Genomic DNA, 14,437 nt, shown 5'->3' with positions numbered 1-14,437 from the left:
CTCAATATAAACAAACTTAAAAAAATAATAAAGGGCTCTCCAGTTAATTTTTTTTTTACTTTGACATGAGACTGTACCAAGACTTGCACATATGGTGCCTGTGTTTTCTATGGGTTACATTTTCACTCAGTTGCCATTCATTCATGAGCTCCATTTGGCTTATGTGCCATTAACTGTGCTCAGTTCTGGGCATACCTGCAGATGAGTGAGAACCAGACCCTGCTTGGGGGACTCAGCTCATCCTGGTCCAGCAGACAAAGATTCTTGAAACTGGACATCATGCTGTGGGCAGTGGAAGTTTGTATGCAGTGGGGAAGAAGCTGAGAGAGAGCAAGAACTGATTCGGTGTTCCCCAAGATGCTGAGCCTTCCGGATCTGTGAATCCCCACCCCCAATCTTTAGCGGGCTGTTGGCTAAGGGAATAAACTGATCGTTGCTAGTCTACTGGGGATTAAAGAGCTATCTCATTCAGGTAGCACAATCAGATTAAAAATGTCTTCTCTAGGGCTTTTTCTTTTCATTTTATTTTTACAGGGTGCAAGTGTCAAGGGAATGAGAAAAGGGGTATAGCATGGTTAAGATTGACTTGCCTTTAATCTTACCTCCATGGTGGCCCCTACTGAACCCAGTCATAGGGTTAGTCCTGGCTTCCAGAAAATATTTGCCTTGACAATATGGACCAAACCTGATTCTGGTCAGCTTTGAGGCTCCAGGGTAGTCCTATCTGATGTGGTAGGGCAGCTCTATAGTTCGTGGAACTCTGGAGAGGAACACACATTTCTATGGTCAGAAATGACCTGTGAAAACGCTTGAGAGACATTAAATTGGAGACTGTTGTGTTTTTTCCATTAGTCCAGAGCAGCCAGGTTTTCTATGGTGTTGGAGAAGGTTATTGTTTGTTCAGTTGAACACCAGATGAAGAAGCTGGCCAGCTTTTAGAAGATATATTATATGAAAACAGTAGATATTTAAGCACTGGACTCATGCTTGGGGCACAGAGGCACTCAGAGGCAGAGGCTTACAGAATGGCCTCCAGGTCCACGCTGGGAGAAGAATGGCACGTAAAAGCTTGCCTGGCACCTTCATTCATTTATCCGGTATTTTCTCTTATTATTATGTTATTATTGTTTTTACTATTCTGCTGGATGCCTATTGTTGAATTTGCATGACATAATTGCATATATTATAGAACGTCCCTATAGTGGAATTTTTTTCTTGAAACGATTTGCTTTTCAATACGAGAGTTACACCCTCCTGGCTACTGAAACAAGGCGTTAGGGAAATCAGAGTATTTTCATCTCTGATCCTTTCTGAGAATAAAATTTGGCCATCTGAGCTGTCCGTGTGGTTCTGCCAAGGACTGTGTCTTCCAGCCAAGTTGGGTCTTGTCCACAGTGATCTGGAAGCCAGTCTTCTGAATAAATCACAAAATTGTTCTTGGAGAAAAAGTGGTTATTTACAGGTAGTTTACTAAATGATAATAAGGGAACTCTTAGAGCTGAGAAAGAGTTCCCAAGAAAGGAAGGAACTTGGAAGATGAAGCCTCAAGGCTGGACCCAGAGACCTCCTTGGAGAAAAGAAAAGAAGCCCCTTCCCTGCCATGATGCAGTATTTTGCTGGGTTGTCTTGAGTCAGAGCTGGTTGACAATCCAGGGCTGACAAGCTGGAAATACCTCCAGTGAGGAACCAGTTGTCTGGTAGGAAAGAAATCACTTGCTGGGGGTTACTGATGGAATTCTCTGGGAAACTGCCACGGAGAGTGCTGTTGAACTTGATGAGAAGCTGGCTGGGCCACTAGTTGGCCGAGGTGGAAACCTGCCAGGAAATAAACTGCTTACAGGAGCGTTGCTGAGCTGGCCCTGGGGAAGCCAGCTGGGGCCCCCACCATCACTGGGTCTCCCACACACCTTCCCAGCCACACGTGCAAGAACAGAAAACCCACCAGAACCAGGAAGAGAAGCCCATCTTTCCTCCAGAGTCCCACCAGTGTCCTCTACTGGCAAAGCTTAACATTCTGTCAGGGGGCAAGGAAAGATGCTTCATTTATCAGAAGCAGAGAGATGATGAGGAGATGGGAGCTGGAAGGCAATAAATTCCAGCCAATAAATGCCACAGCTGGTAACAATCATATCTGGGAAGAAAAACTGATTGAGGAGGCTCAGATGTGAGAGAGTAACTCACTTTTCACTGTAAATCTTTGCACTGTTTGCTTTGGAGGAGGGACATTGCGAAATTTCTTTAATGTATTATCTTGAGTTTCATACTATAAAATAATAATGTTGGTAATAGTTATATGTCAGCCATTGTTCTAAATGCTTTAACTATGTTAACTTACCTAATCTTTCCTCAGTTACTTATTATTAGGCCCAATTTTTACACCTGAAAAAAATGAGGCACAAAGAGATTAAGTAACTTGCCCAAGATTAGCTAGCAAGTGATTGAGCTAGTAACTGGTAATCTGGCTGCAGAACCTGTGTTCTTAATCTCTACACTGTATTAATTTCTCACATCTATCAATGTTTACTGTGGCATGAAACATAGTGAACAAGCGAGGTGATAATCATTTATACTGCTCATCAGATATTTGCCAATGTCTCACTCCCTATAGGGGTGAGTTAGGTCATGTGATTAATGAGTTGTGTGTGCCATTTCTAGTCAAGCAATTCATTATTTGTGGGAGACCTTCCACAGTTCTCTTTCTCCTCTTGCACAGACTGGGTGATGGGTAGATGACATGAACAAGAAATAAACCTTTGATTTTCTAAGCCCTTGATATTTTACTGCTGATTCTTTAAATTTTTTTAAATGTTTATATTTATTTTTGAGACAGAGAGAGACAGAGCATGAGTGGGGGGAGGGGCAGAGAGACAGGGAGACACAGAATCCAAAGCAGGCTCCAGGCTCTGAGCTGTCAGCACAGAGCCTGATGCAAGGCTTGAACTCGTCATATGCGAGATCATGACCTGAGCCGAAGTAGGATGCTCAATGGACTGAGCCACCCAGGCACCCCTGCTGATTCTTAATGGAGCAAAAATCTAGCTTACTTTTATTGCTATAAATGATGTATTTCTGATTAGAGTTAATAGCAAAACGTGTTTTATAAAATACCAATGAGATATATTGCTTGTTCTAAAATTTTTATTGCAATTTTGAACTTAGAAAAATTGAAAAAATTAGAATTATCCAAAGATAATTCTATCACTATTCTTCAGCTAGATTTATCAATTGCTCATATTTTGCTCTCTTTGCTCTATGTTTCTCACATGTTTTTTATTTCCGAATCATTTAAAAGAAAGTTGTAGACATCATGAACTTCACTGGAAAAACTTCAGTAGGCATCTTCTAAGACCAAGAATATTCTACATGACCACTCTGAAAATCTTGGCCCCTAACTGCATTCACATATTTACCTTTTTGCTGTATTCTACAATATTGTATATACAAAATAGCTTGAGAATCTCAATTCTAATGTTAATACCATCTTAAATCTATGAAGTAGAGTTTAGATGTTTTGTAATCTCCTTTTTTCTTTACAATTAAGGACACCAAGGATGGGCAATCATGGTACTGTGTAAAGTACAGAACAGGGTAATTCAAGTAACTTTGAACACAGTCCTCTGTACATCTTTACTAAGACACATGAGAACAAAAGGGAGTGCAAAGAAATCTTGATAGTAATTTGATAGAGATTCATTTGCTTCTTTTTATATTTGATTTTAGGTTTTGATTTAAAAAATCTTTTTGCTACATTTTATTGAATTGTTTTATGGACCACTTTTACTTGGTTCAAAAATCAGAACAATATAAAAAGGAAAGAAATGCCACTCCCATCCCTTTTCTTCGCTCTGTTCCTACCATCCCCAGAAGTAGATATTTTCGTTAGTCTTGGTTTTATCCTTCTTGTGTTCCCTTTTTTTTTTTTTTGCAAAAAATAAGCAAAAACATATATATGTGTACATATATAAATTAAATATATATTTATATGTATGTATATATATAAATATATATATATATTTATTTTATGTTTCCTTGTTTTTTACACCTCATTTTTTTCACTTAATAATATCATACTGGAAACCACTCCATATCAGGTTATAGAAATATTTCATATTTTTTAAATTATGATTGCATAGTACTCCTGTAGCTGTACCATTTATTGGTGGTCATGTGGATTGTTTCCACTATCTTACTATTACAAGTCATATTGTAATGAGGAATATTGTACACACATTCTTTCATATTTATGAAAGTTCCCTTTCAAGGTAATTTCCTATAAGTGGTTTTCCTGGGTAAATACATAATTATTATTAAGAATTGTCCAATTCCCTTCACCCAGGTCTGTATCATTTTGCAGTCCCATGGGCATTGTATGGAAGTGTTTATTTCCCCATAGCCTCACCAACAGAGTATATTACCAAGTTTTTGAATTGTTGTCAATCTGGTAGGTGAGAAATTATATCTCTGTATAATTTTAATTTGCATTTATTCTGAGTAAATGTCAACATCTTTTTACATATTTAAGAGTCAACTATGGGGTGGCTGGGTTGTTTAGCCGGTTAAGTGTGGCACTTTGACTCAGGTCATAATCTCACGGTTCATGCGTTCGAGCCCCGCAGAGGGCTCTGTGCTGATAGCTTGAAGCCTGGAACCTGCTTTGGATTCTGTGTCTCCCACTCTCTCTCTGCCCCTCCCCCTCTCATACTCTGTCTCTCTCTCTCAAAAATAATCATTAAAAAAAAAGGGTCAACTGTATATCCCTTTCTCATATTGTCTGTTTATGATTTTGTCCATTTTTCTATCAGGTCTTACATTCCATTCTTTTTTACTTTTAAGCACTCTTTATATATTAAAAAGATTAGTCCCAATGTAAGTGGCAAGTATTTTCCACCAATTTGTCATTTGCCTTTTGGCTTTCTTTGTGATGTTGTATGCCTTGCCAAAAAAAAAAAAAAACAACAACCCATATATGTATATATATATATATATATATATATATATATATATATATATATATGTGTGTGTGTGTGTGTGTGTGTGTGTGTGTGTGTATAAAACATATATATACATATATATGTGTATAAAACATATATACATATATATGTGTGTATATATATATATATATATATATGTAGTTGAATTTATCAAGATTTTCTATTGTTGCTTTGGGATCTTGTTTTATAGCTTTAAGAAGTTCTTTCCAAACCCGCTTATGTTTTCTTTCATGCTTTTTTTTTTTTTTTTTTGCATTTAGATTACTGATTCATTTGGAATTTATTCTGGTCCATGGTATGAGATGAAGATTTAGTTTTTACAGCATCCTTTTTTGGTAAAAACCCTTAAGAAAGTAGAGATAGAAGGATCATACCTCGAGATCATAAAAGCCATATATGAATGACCCAACGCTAATATCCTCAATGGGGAAAAACTGAGAGCTTTCCCCCAAAGGTCAGGAACAAGACAGGGATGTCCACTGTCACTACTGTTATTCAACATAGTATTAGAAGTCTTAGCCTCTGCAGTCAGACAACACAAAGAAATAAAAGGCATCCAAATTGGCCAGGAGGAGGTCAAACTTTCACTCTTCGCAGATGACATGATATTCTACATGGAAAACCGAAAAGATTCCACCAAAAAACTGCTAGAACTGATTCATGAATTCAGCAAAGTTGCAGGATATAAAATCAACGCACAGAAATCGGTTGCATTCCTATACACCAACAATGAATTGACAGAAAGAGAAATCAAGGAATCGATCCCATTTACAGTTGCACAAAAAAAAACCCATAAAATACTTCAGAATAAATCTAACCAAAGAGATGGAAAATCTATACACTGAATAACTATAGAAAGCTTATGAAAGAAATTGAAGAAGACACAAAAAAATGGAAAAAGATGCCATGATCCTGAGTAGGAAGAACAAATATTGTTAAAATGTCAATACTACCCAAAGCAATCTACATATTCAATGCAATCCCAATCAAAATAACACCAGCATTCTTCACAGAGCTAGAACAAACAATCCTTAAATTTGTATGGAATGAGAAAAGACCCTGAATAGCCAAAGCAATCTTGAAAAAGAAAACCAAAGCAGGAGGCATCACAATCCCAGACTTCAAGCTATACTACAAAGTTGTAATCATCAAGACAGTATGGTACTGGCACAAGAACAGACACTCAGATCAATGGAACAGAATAGAGAACCCAGAAATGGACCTACAAATGTGTGGCCAATTAATCTTTGACAAAGCAGGAAAGAGTATCCAATGGAATAAAGACAGTGTCTTCAGCAAGTGGGACTGGGAAAGCTGGACAGCGACATGCAGAAGAATGAACCTGGACCACTTTCTTGTAAGAAAATAATAACTCAAAAAGAAACTCAAAATGGATGAAAGACCTATATGTAAGACAAGAAGCCATCAAAATCCTCAAGGAGAAAGCAAGCAAAAACCTCTTAGATCTTAGCCACAGCAACTTCTTACTCAACACGTCTCCAGAGGCAAGAGAAACAAAAGCAAAAATGAACTATTAGGACCTCATCAAAATAAAAAGCTTCTGCACAGTGAAGGAAACAATCAGCAAAACTAAAAGGCAACCGACAGAATGGGAGAAGATATTTGCAAACCACATATCAGATAAAGGGTTGGTATCCAAAATCTATAAACAATTTATCAAACTCAACACCCAAAAAACAAATAATCCAGTGAAGAAATGGGCAAAAGACAGGAATAGACACTTTTCCAAAGAAGACATCCAGGTGGCCAACTGACACATGAAAAAATGCTCCACATCACTCATCATCAGGGAAATACAAATCAACACCACAATGAGATACCACCTCACACCTGTCAGAATGGCTAACATTAACAACCCAGGCAACAACAGATGTTGGCGAGGATGCAGAGAAAAAGGATCTCTTCTGCCCTGCTGGTGGGAATGCAAACTGGTGCAGCCACTCTGGAAAACAGTATGGAAGTTCCTCAAAAAACTAAAAATAGAACTACCCTATGACCCAGCGATTGCATGACCGGGCATTTATCCACGGGATACAGGTGTACTGTTTTGAAGGGGCACATGCACCCCCATGTTTATAGCAGCACTATCAGCAATAGCCAAAGTAAGGAAAGAGCCCAAATGTCCATCGATGGATGAATGGATAACAAAGAATTGATATATATATACAATGGAGTATTACTCGGCAATCAAAAAGAATGAAATCTTGCCATTTGCAACTACATGGATGGAACTGGAGGGTATTATGCTGAGTAAAATTAGTCAGAGAAAGACAAATATCATATGACTTTACTCATATGAGGACTTTAAGAGACAAAACAGATGAATATAAGGGAAGGGAAACAAAAATAATATAAAAACAGGGAGGGGGACAAAAGAGACTCATAAATATGGAGCACAAACTGAGAGTTGTTGGAGGGGTTGTGGGAAGGGGGATGGGCTAAATGGGTAAGGGGCATTAAGGAATCTACTCCTAAAATCATTGTTTCACTATATGCTAACTAATTTGGATGTAAGTTTTAAAAAATAAAAAATAAAATTTAAAAAAATACAAAAGATTTAATTTTATCTTTTTTTGAAATGGCTATCCAGTTGTCCCTACACCATTAAAAAAAATTTTTTTTAATATTTATTTTTGAGATAGAGGGAGAGACAGAGCACGAGTGGGGAGGGGCAGAGAGAGAGGGAGACACAGAATCCGAAGCAGGCTCCAGGCTCTAAGCTGTCAGCACAGATCCCTCTGTGGGGCTTGAACCCACAAAGCATGAGTTTATGACCTGAGCCAAAGTCAGACATTTAACTGACTGAGCCACCCAGGTGCCCCCCCACACCAGTTTTTTAAGTAAATATTTTTTTCTAGTGACTATCTCTATTCTTTAATAAATTTCTATATATGTTTAGATCTATTTTGGAATGTCTAGTCTGTTCCATTGGTCTGTGTATTTATCTATTCATGTTATATCTTTTAAAATCACATGCAAGTATTACCCACCCATTCTTCTTGAAAAATAATTTTTAAAAAGAGTGCAGTGTTCATGGGACTTGGTGACTAACTGAATGTGGAAGCTGAAATAGAAGAAACCCTATTGGCTAACTCCCAGACTTCTTTCCTATTTGCCTTGGGTGGAGAGTAAGGCTGTTTGCCAATAGGTGCCAAGGACAGGATGTAAGAAGTGAGTATCAACAAGGATAGAAGCCTTGGATGACACCAAGGGTATGAATGGGAAGGAGAAACCAGGAAAAGGACTGAGAATGTACATTCGAAGAGATGTATGTTAGTTTCCTAGGGCTGCCATAACAAATTACCACAAACCAGGTGTTATAAAACAGCAGAAACTTACTGTCTCACAGTTTGGGAAACTAGAGGTCTGAATTCAGGTGCCAGCAGGTTTGGTTCCTTGGAGGTTCTGAGGGAGACTGTTCCATGCCTATATGCCAGCAGTGGTGGTGGTGACAATTCTTGGCGGTCCTTGGCTTGTGCTGCATCACTCCAATCTTGGCTCTGTAATAACGTGGCCTTCATCTCTCTATGCGTCTTCACATGGGCCTCTTATAAGAACACTTATCCTTGGATTTAGGGCCCACTCTAATCCATGTAATCCATGTAATCCATGTAATCATTTGCCTAATTACATCAGCAAAGACCCTATTTCCAAATAAGGTCATATTATGAGTAGATATGAATTTGGGGAACACTATTCAACCTTGTATAAGAAGGGAGAAAATCAAGTGGTAGAGGCAACGTGGAAATCAAGGGGGATACAATTTCAAGGTTCAATAGGTCCAGTGCTTTGGGAAGATCAAGCAAAACACTCCCAGACAGTCATCTGCTGCTTGCTATCCTCTTGCCCCCCACTATCCGACCACCCAAGTTGCCTTTCGTTTGCCCAAACCTGCTGAGTATCCTGCCCTCAGGTCCTGTCCTTGCTGTTCCCACTGCCTGGAACTCTATCCCCACCTGCCTTGGCTGGTGGGTACCACCTCATCCTTTAGGTCTCATCTTGAAGCCCCAAAGGGCAGGCTTCACGTCCATCTTAGACCAATGTGTATCTCACACCTCTCACTGTACTTGGAATGTAGTGGATTCTTAATAAATATATGTTGAGTGAATAAATGTACTTGACAGTACATTTGAATAAATGTAAATGACAGTGTATGAAGCATATTATTCAACAAATTGCTTTTTTGCTGTTGCCATCATTTATTATTTTTTTCTTTTTTTTTAAATGTTTATTTTTGAGAGAGAGAGCGAGAGCACGAGTGAGCATGAACAGGGAAGGAGCAGAGAGAGAGGGAGACACAGAATACGAAGCAGGCTCCAGGCTCTGAGCTGTCAGCACAGAGCCGGATGCAGGGCTGAAATCAGGAACCACAAGATCATGGCCTGAGCCAAAGTTGGACGCTTAACCAACTGAGCCACCCAGGCACCCCGCTATTTTTTTCTTTTTAACACTAAATCAAATCACTTACCTTCTGATATAGATTTATCTGGCAATATTCAAAGCTCTGCTCTAACCATCCTCGGAAAGTAGATTCTCAAATTGGGTATTTCATTGTTAATTTTTCACCATGAAGATGTAGAATAAAGTTTATTTATTCTCCTATAGTTTGTCTATACCAATATGCCTTAGAGTAAATTACAGATGCTGTAACACTGTGTTAAAAAGTGTATTTTACTTAACACTTACATGATATTTATTATGTCCCAGCTACTGTTTTAATCATTTTACCTTTATTAACTCATTTAATCTTCATAACAACCTAATGATGTAGTTACTTCTATTACCTCCATCTAATAGAAGATGAAACTGAGGCACAGAGAGGTTAAGTTACTTGCCTGAAGTCACACACTTGGTAAAAATTGAAACTGGGATTCAAAGGGGGCAATGTGACTCTGGATGGAATCTGTAGCCTCTCAACATACTTTTAACTTTTCCATAGAAAAGTTGTCTTTTTCATATAACCTTGTCCTGCAGCATGAGATTAAGAGATCAGACTGCAGATTTCTCCAGTGGTCCCTACCTACCAGCTCCACATCGGCATCTAGCTGCTCACAGCACAGCACACACAGCTCTGGAAGAACATACAACAATGCGTATTTGCTAGGCAGTCCAAATCAGATTTAGGAAGGTGGTAACGTGACCAGTTTGGGCTCAAGGTGGAGTCACTCACATTCAGTCTGATGTCAGCAAACCAAAACTTTTAACTAAGTTTCTATGTTCAGCCCTCCCAAGAAAGAAAGGCCCAGGTCAACCAATCAGTGCTTGTCTGCTCGGCGCAGCTAACCTGACCCAGCTCCAACACGTCCCTTAGCTGTAAGGAAGGTAACCTTGCAATAACCAATCTGCTTTTGCCCAGTGTAACTTTCTGTTCCTGCTCACTTTCGTCTATCAGCCCTCTTGAATTGTACAACTACTCGGGGCTCCTTTTTATTTGGTAGCTTGGGTGCTGCCGGGTTCATGAATCTCTGAATAAAGTTAGTAAGATCTTTAAAATTTACTTAGTTGAATTGTGTTTTTTAAGAAAAATAAATGTTCTCTAACGTCTCCATAACCTGAAAGGAAATAATTCTACAAAAAAAAAAAAAAAATCCCCAAAACCAAACCAAAACAAAAAAAACCCTCACTAATTTATGTTGCTAATTTACATTACTAATTAGAACCCTTAATTTGAATTCTGGTTACTTTTTATCCTCAATAAAATTGCATGGCCCCAAGTGCTTTATATTTGCATATGTTAACTTTTAAAAAAAAGACAGTTATTTTACCAGCAAAAAATGGGTTTATTTGGGAATAGCAGAGAATTTCAACTCAGGACAGGCAAGCTATGCCAAAACCATACTCCAAGTTCAGAGAACAAAGGAGAGGAATGTTCTTCTATAGAGGAAAGTTGGGGGAGTTGGGAGAGGCTGTTATAAACAAAAAAGTCCATCTGAATAAACTGGGAGTTCAAAGGGTAGTGGCTTCTCATTGGCTGAATTGCAACAGTCTCTCATTGGCTTGGCTGTTGCTACGTAAGGTGAAAATCTTTCTTCCTGCTGGGGTTGTAAAGTATAGGTTTCTTCCTGTTGGGAATACAAGGGCTGCAGCCAGAGGTTTAGTTTGAGAGCTCTACCTTCAGCTCTCTGACTCCATTTGAATTAGATTTCCTTTATGGAGCCTCACACATTACAAAAACTCATTACAGTAATTACTTTTCCATAAAAAAAAGAAGTCATTTTACCCTGTAGGCCCACACCTTAGATGGTGTTTTGCAAAAGGTTTATCACGATAAATTATTGATTAGAATAGAAAATAGAATTCACTGCTGTTTTGTTTTTGTGAAACCCAGGACATAGAATTGCTATAGAAAATGGTCTCAATCATCACAGCTTTTTATAAGGTATTTAAAAACTTAGCTCTGGACAGCAGAAACTATACAAAATAGCAGTTTTTAGTTTCAAAAAGTGCAATGTCAAATCTCTACTGGGTATTTTATTTCATTCATACAGTATTTTATGGCTTGCAAAGTGCTTTACCAGCATAACTCATGGACCTAAGAGCAGGTCTATGGGCATACGGAAAGAGTATTCTCGTCTCCATAAACAGACACAGATAACAAAACCGAGATGGAGCAGGAAGAATGATTTGTCGATAGTCTCTTGCCTGGGCTATAGCAAAGCTGTCCCTGGAATCCACCTTTCTAACTGCATCTATTCCAGGCATCCCATAGCTGCTGGCTGAGGAACACATCCTGGTACAGTTAGGACTAACAAATGCCTCATGGGGTTAGAAGTACAGGTGCCTCTGTCAATTTTTAGCACCAGTTGGTGGAGGTGACTCCCTCTCCCACTGGTTGTTTCCAATAAAACTTCTAGCTCAGAATGCAGGTATGTAAGGGGAAAGTCATCAGTAACTGCCTTGGTTGCCTGTGACCCAAGGACAGATCTGCTCACTTTCCATATTCAGCTAGACCTGGGCTGCATGATTAAAAACGCTGAAGCCCAAAGCATACTCCAGACTGATTGCATCAGACTCTGGGGTTGAAGTCCAGGTATCAGCTTTAAGATTCTTCAGGTGACTCTGATATACAGCCAAGGTCAATATCGAGAGCAATAGAGAAATATGGTAAATCTCATCTGGTCTAAACCAGCAAGTCTTTATTAAATGGGTCAATCCTGATTCAAATATAACAAAAATTCACTGATGATCTGATTGGTCTACAAATTTTTGATTTATTATTATTATTAAAATAAAGCTCAATTTATACAGCAATGCTGCTCAACATTACACTTTACCAATATTCTCTAATTTAAACTTCTCCTGAGGTAGGTATTCTCTCCAATTCACAGGTAAGGAACTAGGGGTACTTGGGGCTTTAGTGACATACCCGAAATTATATAGCTGCTAAGTGGTGGAATTGGGATTCAAACCCAAGTAGTCTTGATTCCAACTCTCAACTACAACTTCTGAGCAGCCCTGCCTACATGTAAATTATTGATTCCATGGGCTGGTTCTATGCTTGGTTGTTGGCATTCATCTATCTGTGCCTTTATGCCCCTCAAAATCAGTGCTGGCAACTGAGACTGGCTCAGATCTTCCTCCTCTCTGGAAGGAAGGAAGGTGGTGCCTTCCTTCCTTGAGGGAGGTGCCATGTTCTGTTCTACACCCTTGTATCTTCCATGACCAGAACAATGCCTGACACACAGTGGGACTCACACCTTACCTATTTGTTTGAATGAATGACACTCTAAACCATGTGGACTATACCCATTTGACTAGTTAACACAGTCTTATTCCTAATACATTTACAATAAATGCTTTGAGAAACCAATACTGTGCTATTCAGCTGGAAGTTAAATGAAACATTTGATCAACTAGAAGTCCACAGTGAGAGCATGAATAACTTTTCCAGGAGATTCTTAAAACATTAAAAAGTTCCATATACAACTATAGACATTTGAGCTGAAAGTTACCTTAGAGAAAAATGTAATGACCCCGGTGTAATCTCATTTGAAATTCAAAAATTGAGTCCTCCATTCTCCCTCTTCCTTTTCAAAAAACAGGTTGGACACCATGCAGTGAAAGAGGAAACCAAACAATGCTTGTGTTCAGTAGACTGCAGTGTGATGCTCAGAGGCTCCAGCAAAACCTGCAAAAGTCAAAACATTGTAGTTACAGATTTCCAGAAATGTAAAATCTATTTTTAACATTTATCATAGAATGTATTTAACTAGTATGAACTGCTCCCAAAACTCAAAGTACCAATACCAAACAAAATCACTGTAGTCCCTACCTAGTCTAGTAATAAAAAGGTCAGTCTTCCTCCTGACCTACGTACACCCACTCACTGTTCCTTTGGGCGCAGGCTGACCCTGGATCTTTCAAGTCCAGTGCTGTCTTTACTTCTCTCAGCCACATGGTGTCGCTGTTGAAGACCAGTTGGTTCACCTTAAAATGATTCCTCTGCTGTGAGGAGCCCATAGCATGCTCTGTTCTGAAGGAGCCATAAGGGCTCTTCAGGGACAGTTCCCTGCAGCACCCGGCTCTGTCAGAGGCCCTCATATGGCCACCCTTTCAACCCAGCTCTTTTAGTCTCTGTACACGCAGAGCTGGCCCCTGAATCTCTGAGTCGGAATGGATTCCACTGTCTACAGAATTCTCAGTCCTTTCACTCCAGTGATCCCCAAGAGGTGGAGTGGCGGCATTATTTCCACCATCTATCCCCTACCCCCCAACTCTCCAAACATTAAGGGCCTCTCTATTTCATCTTTCCCTGGATATTCAGGGCTCCTCACCCTTTACTTACCTGTCTTCTACAGTGTAAATTGATATGTATCCTCCTAAGGGAAAACTCCCCTGGGGAAGTCCACGTAGCCATTTTCTACCCTGGCACTAGGAAAAATAACTTCCACTTCTCTCACTAAAGAAATAGATGCAAGAAAGATTAACTCCTGTTACAAAATTATGATAAAATAATACCAAATACATTTTCATTCTATCATCTTTATTTTTCAATGAAGTTATAGATCTGTAATATAATATCTGCATTATGGGAAATACATCCAATGCCCTTAGAGGTATTTTATCCTTCCAATTCCAATTCCAGCCCTGTGCGTGTTTTTACTATAATCTGCTTATATATGGTCTGGTCTAATGTCACGGGCATTGAGAAGGGAGTGAACTTACTCAAGTCAGGCGGCAAACCTGGGATGAAAGCCCTGACCCCTAGTCTAGTGCTCTTTCTGCAACACTACCCTGCATCTCCATTTCTGACGATACTACCAGGCTAGGAGGGCCAAGGGATTAAGTAGCAGCCAGATGGGAGATAGAAATAAGTCAAAGCGAATGGTTAAGGTGGACTCCTCAATATCTGCTTCCACCACTGAACACACGTCTTTCTCCAAGGACTGCTGAGTTCAAACTGCTGCTGGTCTTTGGAGTCACCT

The 14,437-nt window shown here is 39.2% G+C and overlaps 1 long non-coding RNA gene across 1 annotated transcript; it reads right to left on the bottom strand.

Annotated features, from left to right (window-relative positions):
* Positions 1 to 53: 53 nt before the first annotated feature.
* On the bottom strand, positions 54 to 14,295 carry LOC109260839 (uncharacterized). Its single transcript, XR_002077169.2, has 3 exons — positions 13,798 to 14,295; positions 12,965 to 13,140; positions 54 to 760 (listed from the first exon to the last, which is right to left on the bottom strand). It is a non-coding gene; the product is annotated as an uncharacterized LOC109260839 (long non-coding RNA).
* Positions 14,296 to 14,437: the final 142 nt, after the last annotated feature.

The sequence above is a fragment of the Panthera pardus genome, unplaced genomic scaffold (assembly GCF_024362965.1).
Source record: "Panthera pardus isolate Hobbes unplaced genomic scaffold, ASM2436296v1 HiC_scaffold_16, whole genome shotgun sequence".
Lineage (NCBI taxonomy): Eukaryota > Metazoa > Chordata > Mammalia > Carnivora > Felidae > Panthera > Panthera pardus.
This window is presented reverse-complemented; position numbering and strand designations above follow the sequence as displayed.